This window comes from Coturnix japonica, chromosome 2, assembly GCF_054131305.1.
Source record: "Coturnix japonica strain WE chromosome 2, WE-NBRP24, whole genome shotgun sequence".
Classification (NCBI taxonomy): domain Eukaryota; kingdom Metazoa; phylum Chordata; class Aves; order Galliformes; family Phasianidae; genus Coturnix; species Coturnix japonica.
Genome location: NC_140664.1, coordinates 37,583,269 through 37,594,550, shown reverse-complemented (window position 1 = coordinate 37,594,550; position 11,282 = coordinate 37,583,269). Strand labels below are relative to the sequence as shown.

General features: G+C 39.2%; 2 long non-coding RNA genes and 3 other non-coding genes across 6 annotated transcripts; 2 read left to right on the top strand and 3 right to left on the bottom strand.

The window, feature by feature from the left end:
• Positions 1–350: 350 nt before the first annotated feature.
• Positions 351–423, bottom strand: TRNAA-AGC (transfer RNA alanine (anticodon AGC)). The gene has a single exon. It is a non-coding gene; the product is annotated as a tRNA-Ala (tRNA).
• Positions 424–2,350: 1,927 nt separating this feature from the next.
• Positions 2,351–2,423, top strand: TRNAA-AGC (transfer RNA alanine (anticodon AGC)). Its single transcript has one exon. It is a non-coding gene; the product is annotated as a tRNA-Ala (tRNA).
• A 558-nt stretch (positions 2,424–2,981) lies between these two features.
• TRNAA-AGC (transfer RNA alanine (anticodon AGC)) lies at positions 2,982–3,054 on the bottom strand. Its single transcript has one exon. It is a non-coding gene; the product is annotated as a tRNA-Ala (tRNA).
• A 23-nt stretch (positions 3,055–3,077) lies between these two features.
• Positions 3,078–5,479, bottom strand: LOC146761775 (uncharacterized). Its single transcript, XR_014942545.1, has 3 exons — positions 5,417–5,479; positions 3,512–3,617; positions 3,078–3,217 (listed from the first exon to the last, which is right to left on the bottom strand). It is a non-coding gene; the product is annotated as an uncharacterized LOC146761775 (long non-coding RNA).
• Positions 5,480–8,234: 2,755 nt separating this feature from the next.
• LOC146761774 (uncharacterized) lies at positions 8,235–11,259 on the top strand. 2 transcript variants are annotated; one of them, XR_014942544.1, is made up of 3 exons: positions 8,235–9,861; positions 10,594–10,821; positions 10,990–11,259. It is a non-coding gene; the product is annotated as an uncharacterized LOC146761774 (long non-coding RNA). The 2 variants fall into 2 exon arrangements; XR_014942543.1 differs by having other exon boundaries at positions 10,594–11,259.
• The last annotated feature ends 23 nt before the right edge of the window (positions 11,260–11,282 follow it).

The following is an 11,282-nucleotide window of genomic DNA, read 5'->3' as shown; positions in this document are numbered from 1 at the left end:
CTGTAGTTCCCCAGGTTATCTTGCATTCCTACACCTTATTTAGTAAATTAGTTTGTTTCTCCTCAGATCGTTGCCACTGTTTTGTTTTTAGACCCATCTCTACCCATTTCCCCTTTTCCCATTTTTCCCTTTCCCAGGTCACGGGCCTGTAGGACCCCTGCTCCACTAGTCATGGAACTGAGTCGAACCGCTCTATAAGTTAGGGTAGTATGGTTAGGTTGTGGTTGGACTTGATGATCTTGAAGGCCTTTTCCAATCTGAACAATTCTATGATTAAAACAAAACTAACATCTTACTGAAATGGTGTCATATTTTTAGTAGTTTCTAGCTCTTAATGTTTAGCAAAACACTGGAGAATGCGGGCATCGATCCCGCTACCTCTCGCATGCTAAGCGAGCGCTCTACCATTTGAGCTAATTCCCCCCCTTTCCACCATTAATAGGGATGATAAAACTCCCAGCTTCAGACTGTATAATCTGCAGATTTTAAATGCTTATATTTTTCATTTCTCTCTTGCACTTGTCTCTCTTCATAAATGAAAACACATTCAACTTCAATTCTGCAACAAGTTTAAAACCATAAGTTTGTAATATTTCATTTTGCCTTATCACTTCATTGGGAAATAAGATAAAATGGAATAAATGTGTTTTCCAAGTGTAGAAAATATTTTCTTGAAGTTTATTACTTGCAATTCCTGGAAGGCATTAGGTTCTGATATTTGATTCTTCCTTTCTCTTCTCCTTGCCACGAGCCAGTCTCCACTTAGGTATATATATATATATATATATATATATATATATTATAAATATGATTAATTACTTAAATTTAGTCAAACACATGGTAACATTTGAGAGGTGATAGGATAGGATAGGAAATGAAACATAAGCATCTAAAACTAACAGTATATCTCACAAAAGCCTAGTTCAATACATGAAAACACATTTGGTAGTTACTAGCAAAACAACACTGGAGAATGCAGGCGTCGATCCTGCTACCTCTCGCATGCTAAGCGAGCGCTCTACCATTTGAGCTAATTCCCCACACCATGGCCCCAATTTGCCCTCTAATTACAGATTTTAGTGACCCCAGATACAGCATTTCCTTCAGTGACTGCCCCTTCATGCTGTGTAGTAACCCAAATGCAGCTATTCAGAACACTTCGGACCACTTGGCCTCGAGCTTGTCTATTTTTTCCTTCCTCAAAGACAGCAAGGATAATTACACAAGCATAATGTGAAAGCACCTCACCACTCTGGGTAAGCAATTTCCTCCTGACTTCTAAACCTCCCTTTTCATTTTCTAAGTAACCTCATCAATAAATTTGATAGTGGGCCACACCTGTCTTACTGTATTTCTGAAAAGTTTCTAGTGACTCCACGCATTCAAGACACAATACCATTTTAACTAAATTATCAAAATCAATACAAAAAGGTATTGTGATATATATATATATATATATATATACTGTGGTATATACATCAGGATGATTATGACACCAAGAGAACATCATGAGGTTCAACAAATCCAACTGTAAGGTCTTGCACTTGGGTCACAGCAAACCTATCAGTACACGCTAGGGGATGCAAGAACACATCCCTGCTGAGAAGAACCTGGGGTTACTGGTGGATGGCAAGCTGGACATGAACCAGCAGTGTGCCCTCAAAGCCCAGAAAACCAACCACATCATGGATAGGGGACCTCTTGAGCAGGGTCTGTTGTGATATGCCAAGGGAAAGAGGTTTCAAACTAAAGGAGAGGAAATTTAGGTCAGCTATAAGGAGGAAGTTTCCTATAATTGGGATAGTGAGGCAATGGCACAGGTTGTCTAGAGGTGGTGGATGCCTTGTCTCCAGAGACACTCAGTGTTAGACTGGATGGGGTTCTGAGCAACTGAGCACCTGATCTAGCTGTGGGCGTCCTTGTTCACTGCAGGGGAGTTGGACTAAATGACCTTCAGGGGTCCCTTCTAACTCAAAGGATTCTATGAGTCCATGATAGAAATGAACACTTCATTTCCACAAACTGTGGTAAGAATAAACATTTTAAATGTTGCATTTATTGTTTACGTACCACTTCTTAAAATATCAGCAGGAAAGAAAGTAATTTGAAAAACATAAGAAAGAAAGACGACATTGCCATTCAGTAGCTGTTGATAGCGTACTTCCTAGACTTACAAGTTATCTGGTAGTTGCACTGTAACAAGTTAAAAACAAAATCAACAAAACACCTCATTTGAAAGGCACTAGTAGAGATAGCATAAAAAAACTAAGTACACTGACAGAAAGGAGCAATTAGAGCAGGCACACTGTGACTCACCGATAGTGCATGTGCATGTGACAGCCTCCATGGTGGGGAATTAGCTCAAATGGTAGAGCGCTCGCTTAGCATGCGAGAGGTAGCGGGATCGATGCCCGCATTCTCCAGTGTTTTGAAAACTCTGCTATACAATATCATTGTATAAGATTTTCTTTCACAAGTTCTTCAGGTTTGTGGAAGAAAATATTTAAGACCTCTATTTCACGAGGCAAGCAAAGCAGGAGGAAACCTTAATTAGCGCAGACAGCGCTTACTAACTCCTCAAAAAAGCATTTCCTCACAGAAGTGTTTCCTACTTCTCTTGTTCTGTCCACTGAAACCATTAACACTGTGCACATGCTCCCTAAAATGGATTTATTTTAATCCTTATAAAACCGCTTTGGAAAAATGCATCGAAACTCTAAAAAAGCCTTACAACGTAAGGGCGTAATTATAAAGCCAAAGTCTGAAGCAACAACAGCAGTGCCTGCCAGTGTGCTTTTGTTTTTCATTCTTCAAAGCCCATCAACAGGGATTGATTTCTTTTTTGTGCTGGCAGCAATCACAACTTTGGAGAGAGAGGGAAAAAAAAATGTTTAGCATCATCTTTCACACAGAAAAAAATTACAACTGGTAACTAAAAAAATGGTGTAGAGACGGTAATGGAGATAAAAGCAAAATGCAAGTGGAGAATGCGGGCATCGATCCCGCTACCTCTCGCATGCTAAGCGAGCGCTCTACCATTTGAGCTAATTCCCCATGCTGGTGGGGGCCCTGAGTGCCGTCCATCGGCAGCGGGGTGCTCTCGCTGATGATTCATAAGGCATTTCCTGCAGCTTCAGCGCGTCACCTGTTCAGCTCTTCCCTCTTCCTTCCCTCTGTTCAGTATCCATGGCAGTACCTGTAATTTCTGGAGAGCATCCTATACAGGATGGGAATCACACAGTAATTCTGGGAATTTTCATTAGTCATTCAATCGGTATGTTCTTTAACCTCCCCTAACACTGCCTAAACGTGGGCACTCCCTGCAACACATTCCTTTACTGTTAGGATCTAGACTGGACAAGAACACAGGATGAAATCTATTTAATTCTACCCTGACCCTTTCTGCTTTTCTCCGAGCATTCCTTCTACATCTCAGAATCACAGAATTGCAGAGGTCAGAAGGGACATCTAGAGATCAAGTCCAACCCCCCCGCTAAAGCAGGTTCCTTACAGTAGGTTGTGCAGGTAGGCATCCAGATGGGTCTTGAATATCTCCAAATAAGGGGACTCCAATTGTCTACTTCTTTTACAGGTTTCATGTATTTCTGCCTGGCAACCTTAAGACAAAATATCGTTTTCATGCTCTTCTGTGCTTTTTCAAAGTCTTTTTACCAGACATTTTTAACATTTAATGCATATTTATAATCTCATTTTTCTCATTTGTACACAGTCTTTAACATTCTGAAGAATGACATTTTACCTTTCACAGTACACCTGTACCCTGCAGATCAATCACAGAATTCCTTAACCTACTTTCTTCTTCTATTCCCTCTTAAATAGAAATTTGTTCTGGAATTTAGAGAAAACCTTTTTACAATGGCTTCGGTTTCTCTGACACACATTTTAACACATCTGGTTTCTGCTTTAAAGTTCATTTGAAAAGATCAGCTGAGCACTGTGAAGAGTCCAGAACATGTTCTGTACAACTTTACCTGAGCAGATAATATCTAACAGAGAGTATCACCATATGTATTACTGGATGCACTAACCAACAAAAGAAATACTGCTCCTACACTGAAAATAATAATAATAAAAAAATTATTCTGTTTTATGAAACCTCCTACTTAATGCAAGTTGGACTTAACTTATTTTGTTACAGCAAAGCATCCTGGACTAGGATGCTCTGGAGCAAAAGAGTTGGAGCTCAACCTTTATTAAGGCTGCGAAGCAGCACAAATATCCCTAACCTTGCTCCTTTCTTTCACACAATGTCTTACAGCAGCTACTATCTGAGTTCAATTTAAACAGAAAAACAGCAGAAAATACTGCGTAGGTAACACCCTGCCTATAAACATGGTTTCTGTGTTCTCCAAGGATAAAATGACAGGCTAGACATCAACTTCATCTTACATCCATTGATTCTGTAATATCACAAAACCATGCCTCTCAGATTCAAACAAAAAGAAGGTTGCCAGTGTTCACAGATTAATTCTATTTGCTACATTCTCACATAAGAACACATTTAGCAATTGCCTCATCACACAAAAATGCTACAGGCCTTACTGGAAGGATGCAACACACACTGGCATTTATGGCTCCTGCTCAGCCTGCTTCCAAATCAGATGCACCTACAGGGTATTTCTGACCTCAAAAACAGGGACTGCAGACTGCATGGCTTAACAGCCCAACCTGCTGCTCAAGACATCAGTCAGAGGAAAATATATATATATATATTAGGATTGCTGTGACTTGAGCTCCCTCCTGTGGATTTTACTAAAGAGTAGAACTATGTATTTCCCAGTAAACAAGAATTTCTCTAGATTAGTAGTTTTAAGCAGAATGATCTCATCCAGTTGAACAAAAGAAAAGTCCCAAGGAACTAGGTAAGTAAACAATCAGAGCAAAGATCAGAGGCTGTAAGATACACAAAACTCACTGCTATTCAGCATATAGCAGCTAATTTCTTAGGTACGTATGAAAATACAAGAATTTATCTTTAGTCAGTTTACATGCCACTGAACAGCCCTTTTAAAATTAAAACAGACAAACCAGAGCTGCCAGTAAAAAAGATGCATTCACAGATGGAGCTCTCTGTACTCAAGACAAGGGTACCTGACACAAAACATCACAACCAACATAAAATAAAAGGCAGACAACTTAAGACAGCAATAAACACAGTGAGTTCTTCAACTCATGTCAACCTCTGATACAATCCTTTCACTTCTTGTTCTCAGTGATACACTGAGTGCCCTTTGGCTGAGTGGCATCAGAAGGGAATACAAACTATAGCTATTCCATTTTTACTAATACAATGTAAGTTTAGCATTATAGCAGGCCCTGGAAGCAATCCCAGAAGGCACAAGTAGCCAACAGAAGAGCTTACTTCACCACCCCCTCCCCTTAGCAGTACACTCACCAGAGCTCTGAGGACTGCATCTCCTCCTTACAGCCCACACCCCAGAGCCTGCAAAACCCAGATGCCCACTAACACCATGACCAGATGAACCAAGAGCACAGAAAAATAACAGACAAACCCCTCCACTTGCGCTCCTTCGAGGGCCCCTCAGGCCGACAGCAACCGTCCCACAGCAACCCCAAGGACTCTCCTCCTCCTGCCCTCATAGGGGAACGGGGCTCCGCCCAACGCTGGAACCTTCTGTGGCAGGGCCTGCTCCCCTGTCAGCTTCCCTCCCATATCCCAATTCCATTTTGTTTTTCTTTTTTTAATTTTTATTCTTTTCTCATGTGACATGATCAAATAGCCAGCATGAGAGTTCTGGCATTGCATGCACTGTTGGTCTTCTCACTAGGGCAGAAGGTGATTTTTCAAAAGCACAGCCTTGCCTGCCAGTGTAGTTACATCTAAATAAACAAAAACACCTTTTCCAGCATAAAGATTCATATCCATGCATTTTCTTAGGCGTGGCATTGAGGCTGGAAAATGCAATTTAAACAAATGTGTGTTGCTCTGTGTTTAAGGCAGATACTGTTGTTACCTCACAACCATATTCCTGGCACTTGAGAGTACAACCCTAAATACTTGGATTTGTACATTTATCTGTTATTTTCCTTCCCATTTAGCACATCACTAACTGCATTTCCCAAAACAAAGTGGAAGAGAAAAAAAAAAGGTGAATTTTTCAAAAATTTCCTCAAGAAAAGGCTGGGATGGTTTTCTCAAAAGCTAAAGACTTTCTGCAGTCAGGAATGATCCCATTGCTAAATACTGCTAGTAAAATTACAGATACTTCAAAGCTTCTCAAATGAAGAAAAGATTCTGAATAAACTTTAATGTTCTTAGTCCTTACCATTAATAATAGCACATAAACAGGATTAGTGCAGGCTTTGAACTGCTTACCAGTCAATTAAGACTATAGCAGCATTTGAATTGATAGTAACCATCTCTAAACAACTTTCTACACACAAAAATTTATATTTTCAAAAGATAAAGATAAAAGCTTTGTTTTTCTCCTTTACCTTAGAGTAGCACTACCCAACCAGGAAGCAACTCAGGAATGCATGGTCTAAATATGCTCTTTGTCATCAATGCTAAAAGTGATTGACCTTTATTTACCACGAAGCAGTTACTGTTGGTTAGCTACCTCATTCTAAATCCCTGCAGACAATCAAATAAGTGGGTACTCCTAGACCCAGACAGTGGCTGAATTAGCATAAATAAGGTCACATGAAAAACACATGCCTCACCTCTCTAGGAGTTGATATCGCAGTTGTAGCTACCAGTGAAAAGCTTTCCCAGGTGAGAAATACAGATGTGTGTAGCTTTCCTCTTAACTATCCAAATGCTCCACTTCTTTCACTGCTGTCTGATTTGACCATTTTGTGCAGCCAGTAATGCCTTCTAAGGGCCTGCTCAAGCTTTGTATTCACAGTAGTTGATTAATTATTTTAATTAATTTTCAGAAGGAAAGAGGACTTGTTGAGGTACAGAAAGCCATTATGTTTCCCCCCTAGTGTTCTGAGTGCAGAAAATGTGGAGAATCTTCTGTGCATGTTGTAGCAGCTGCCATAGAAGAATTAATTATTTATGAGGGAAAGCTATCTATTCTCTTCACAAGTGCATCCCTTTCATGCTGGTTTTAATCCTAAAGCATTCTACGAACTTTCAGAAAATGACACTTAAGCATTCACTCCCCCAAACCTATATTTAACTCTGTATGGATTAATACAGTTTGTATTTACAAAGAGCTACAAATCTACAACAGCCTTATTTCTGATTTCTGCTCTCACTTGCACTGCTCATGATGTTAGAGGCTGACAACTTAGTACATCTTTACTAAATATCATTATTCTTAGTTCCATATAATATATTCTTTTGATTGCCACAATTAGGAAATCAACATTACAACTTTTCAAGCACTGAGTTAATACTGATGCACTGTTTAAAGAGAGTGGGTTCAATTATTCCTGCTTTGTGTTGCTGCTTGTCAAAAAATCCAGCTCTGTAACAGCTAAGTGCATATGTATCGTAGCTCCAAGCCATCCATCATGTAAGTGCAATGTACATAAACCAGCCCATTCAGCATCAGCAGCAGCCCGTAGGACAACCTGAAAACCAGCTAGGCCAGATAGAAACCAGCCGGGTGGCAATCTGACTTTCATTCACACCCTGATTTCATTTCCCCTTAGCCTGACTTCGACTTGGTGGGTGAGTAACAACTTCTGTTCTGTTGCCATGTTCTTATGGAGTGAGAAACACGTCTTAACTTTGTAAAAAGTCAATGCCCATTGTGATGTTAACACAGCACAAGAGCAATCTTCTTTCCTGTGCAAGAGGAACAGTGGAAGTCCAAGCAACAGGATATCACCTATGTGATTGTTATGTGCTGTGTAATTTAGATGTGCAACAATACATAGGGCAAGTGTGCAAATGTATGCAACCACGCCAAATCAGGGAATGTTTATTATTTTTTCTCACCCTGCAGAGAAATGTAGTTTCTACTTCATTGTCGAGTGGACCATTTTATGAACAGAAGCTACTATAATTTTCAATAAGATACTCAGGAGATTTCTGCTATTGCAAAAAATAAGGAGGTATATAGTAATAAGGTGCTTTTAGCACAGTAATAAATAGTAAATGAGAATTATTATGAGTTTTAATTGTATTTGTCATCCCAGAGAAGCCAGACCTTCCAAAAGGATGCTAGAGGAGGGGAAAGGAAGGTGTCAAGAGTGGGGTAAAACCAGATTTTTTCTCTCTGCTGAAAGTGTGGATTTATTTTGTAAGCTGTGACAGCCTGTTAGCAAAAGGAAGAGCTCTGGGAATATGAAAATACCGTCCTTCAGTCTGCTCACTTATTTTTCCTTACTTTGTGAGATAAAAATAAGTATGTACGTAAAAACCATGAGTATAAAAATGTTTCCATCTGGCATATAGTACTTATCACTCATTCAACATTTTCTGGACCAGGTTTTTCATGTGTATGCCTTGAAAACTGGAAAGACCTTGGGCTTTCCTGTTGTATTTGGAACATTTTTTTCAATAAAGTTGGTTATTGTTGTTGTTTTTCAATAATGCATTTGGTTCCTGTCACATAGGTTACTCTCATATGTGAAAACAGCTGAATAACAAAGGCTTGTGTTACAAAAGAGATGACTAAGATTATTCTGTCAGTATACATGCTGAACAATGTATCACATGATCCCAGCCACGTGTTGCAGTTGGTTATTGGTAAGCAGAAGGAATGACTCAGCAAGGAGCAATGAATTTATGATCAAAAGTGGCTGTACTGCAGTTGTCAGTAACTCTACAGTATAGAAGTCTAGCTCAAAAAATGTTTTTTCAGGTGGGGAATTAGCTCAAATGGTAGAGCGCTCGCTTAGCATGTGAGAGGTAGCGGGATCGATGCCCGCATTCTCCAGTGTTTGTTTTCACTGTTTATTTATTGTGAAATAAAAAGCAGTGAAAATGTTTCCTATTCATACTGTTATATGAGAAAGAATAAATGTGGAAAACTTGGGCAAACTGCTCATGTGTTGCTTTCAGTATTTTGGTCTTGCTTGTCCTAATGGCATGGCTTCCTTTTGTATATGAGGGGAAATATAATCCTTATACGAAATAACAAAACCCTGACATTTTAATACGGTGGTAAACAACATGAACAAATGACAGAGAAAAATAAATTAGGGGTTTTTAATGTACCTTGATAACTTTGTTTCATGATTTCATTATGTATTTGATGACTGAACTAGTTATTAAATTAATTTTTTTATATTACACTTTAGTATATGAATCTAAGTTGGTATTTGTGCTATGAGGAATACTCTTCTGTTGTTGTTGTGTAAGCTATTCACTAGAAAGAATGAGCTACACTGTTCCATATGTTGTTTCTCTTAGCAAGATTACGTCCTTCTGAAGCTTCACATCTGTGCAATATCATGGAAATCTTCTCTGTAAAACTATGCTGTGCATTTTTTGTCATTCTGAGAAATTCTGATGTGATTTTCTGACTCGCTGATTCAGCTTTTTCACTGCTTGTACTCCAAGCCTGAGGCAGCATGAGGAGACAGAGCAAAACTTTCCTGTAAATACAGTTTGTGCAATCAGAATCATGGAAGTACACATACTGAAACGAATGAAAATAAGGAATCAAAATTATGAATTGGGTTTCAGTTTAAGGAAGGGGGAGATACTTTGTGTTACGTGGATGTTCAAGAGACAAGAGAAGAAAGAACCTCTCAATGGATGGAATAGACATAGAATTTGCTTGTTTGTCTTATATTCTCTACATAGTGGAGCGAAAAGACACATTGTAACTTTAAAACTGCTGGATCATTGTTGCTCAATTGAGGTTCACTGGAGAAAAAGGAGTTGTGATCTTCAGGAGACCTTTCTGAGCTCAGGTAATGATTTACATGTGCATTTGCTTGGAATAAGATTCTGTAGTAGCTTTCTCTATGATTATTATTGCTTCTGAGTTTGCCCTGTTCCCTTGATTGTGTAACTATTGACGCTTCCTCTGCTTTTGAAGGGAATAAATAATGTTTCTCTTCTCAGCTAATCAGACTCAACTTGTGCAACAATGAAATGAGAAAATTCAGTGAGGCAAGTGCATTCTGCAGTCACTTGTAGAACGGTGGCATCTAACTGGAAATTGTCCAGACTAATCACTGCTCATTATATTTTTGTGCAGCTCCCCATAATGAAGCTTTGGTATCTGTTAGAGCTTGTAAAAGCACTGTGATATGACTAGAATAACAGCTTTTTCTTAGCCTATGTGGGGTTTTGTGTCGTTACTTTTCAGATACATTGTCTTTTGAAGAACAGGCTGGATAGAGAAGGGTAAGGGTCCTAGCTGCCCAAAGCACTACTCATGGGAGGATTTGCACTTTCTGAATCAGTAGTTGTATTTAAATATTCTGTGTAAAGAAAAAAGGGAATTGAGCTTTGCTTGATTTGTGATTGTACTGCCATTCATTCAGATGTCTATCCTTTATTTCACTTAAAGTTACATGAGTTGAAAATAGATAAAAATAACGCTTGCAGTAGACTTGCTCTAAGATACAGTTATCATATGTTTGTGCTTGCTGTAGACAGAGAAAAGGGGAAATATTCTTTATTTGTCTTCTCTCCAGACATTGTTCCAAATATTACTTAAACAGTCATCCTCAGGAATGGGATGGATACCATTTCTTCGTCCTGCATCCTGCCTTTTCTTTATTTCCTCCGTCTGCAATTAGCATCGAAATAATTTGTTGCCAGCAACCACGTGTCCTACATCAAGTCAGCAGGTGTAGATGCAGATGGACCATGGAGTCCTTTGTGTGCTTCCAGAGTTACTGAGAGCCAGTTGCTTTGGGTTGGTAGCCTTGCTGCCCTATTTGTATCATGTCTGAGAAGACACATGGGCGTATTATTGACTATTAGTATAGAATCACCTGAAAAAGCAGATCCTTCAGAAAAACAAATGGGCTGAATCTCGACCAGAAGAATAAGGACAGTTCACGTTGTATTTCTTTTTTCCACTCCAGGCTGTGGTATCTTCTACAGTGATCGCAGTATCACAGTATTATCAAGGTTGGAAAAGACCTAGAAGATCATCTAGTCCAACCATTACCAATACTTCCCGGCTAAATCATATTCATCAACACAACATCCATATGTTTCTTGAACACTCCCATGGTCGGTGACTCCACCACCTCCCTGGGCAGTGCATTCCAATGCCTGAATACCCTTTCCGAGAAGTAATACTTCCTAATGTCCAGGATGTTATAATAAAGGAGAAAAGTCTTTAATTATTATAGCTGCGTGTGCGTGTTCATAC